Source organism: Schistocerca serialis, chromosome 5 (genome assembly GCF_023864345.2).
Source record: "Schistocerca serialis cubense isolate TAMUIC-IGC-003099 chromosome 5, iqSchSeri2.2, whole genome shotgun sequence".
In the NCBI taxonomy this organism is placed as follows: Eukaryota; Metazoa; Arthropoda; class Insecta; order Orthoptera; family Acrididae; genus Schistocerca; species Schistocerca serialis.
In genome coordinates, this window is record NC_064642.1 from 147270576 (window position 1) to 147271731 (window position 1156).

Here is a 1156-nt window from a genome sequence, read left to right on the forward strand (position 1 = left end):
ATTCGTCTGTCCCGGGTTCGATTCCCACCCGAGTTGGGGATTTTCTCTGCCCGGGGACTGGGTGTTTGTGTTGTCCTCATAATTTCATCATCATCATTCGTGACAGTGGCTAGACTGGACTGTGTAAAAATCGGACTGTGTAAAAACTGGGACTTTGTACTGGCGCCGATGACCGCGCAGTTGAGAGCCCCACAAACCAAACATCGATTCGTCTGTAGTGTGAAAATTGAGTCAAAATTCCAAAAGCACAAGCTGTATGAAATAAAATTTCCGAGCACTAATATGGGCTACTTTTTAGAGTTGGATTTCTTCAAGATTCTCCACAATTTTACAGTCATATACTGAGATTTACAATGTTCAGGTTCTGGTGCCGTTGAATGCAACTTAAGTATCATACAAACAAACACAGGCCCTGCATGCCCAACGATATCGAGGGCTGCCGTGTCATCCTCAGCCCTGAGGCGTCACCGGATGCGTTTACAGAGGGGCATGTGGTCAGCACACAGTTCTCCCAGCCGTTGTCAGTTTTTGTGACCAGTGTCGCTTCTTCTCAGTCAAGTAGCTCCTGCCGGCCGGGTTGGCCGAGCGGTTCTAGGCGCTACAGTCTGGAACGGCGCGACCGCTACGGTCGCAGGTTCGAATCCTGCGTCGAGCATGGATGTGTGTAATGGCCTTAGGTTAGTTAGGTTTAAGTAGTTCTAAGTTCTAGGAGACTGATGACCTCAGAAATTAAGTCGCGTAGTGCTCAGAGCCATTTGAACCAAGTAGCTCCTCAATTAGCCTCTCAAGGGCAGAGTGCAATCCACTTGACAACAGCACTCGGTGGGCCCGGACGGTGACCTATCCAAGTGCTACCCAAGCCCAACAGCGCTTAACTTCGGTGATCTGAAGGGAACCGGTGTTAGAACTGCGGCAAGGCCGTTGGCACTTAAGTATCATACCAAACAAAAATAGGTTAACAGGTTATTGAACACGAACTACATTGTGTAACCTGAAATTAAATCTGATATATTGTCAATGATCTCAGAAGGCATACGTTCAAATGAATAAATTAGAAAGTCGTCGATAGCATGATACTTCGTAATGCTCTGTCTGACATGCGCACTGCAAAAAGATTGAAATTGTGAGGAGCCCCCGCTCTTTGAAACCGTCATAC

At 47.2% G+C, this 1156-nt stretch overlaps 1 pseudogene; it reads right to left on the reverse strand.

Moving 5' to 3' along the window:
• Window positions 1-807: 807 nt before the first annotated feature.
• LOC126482577 (5S ribosomal RNA) lies at window positions 808-926 on the reverse strand (annotated as a pseudogene).
• Between the last annotated feature and the right edge of the window lie 230 nt (window positions 927-1156).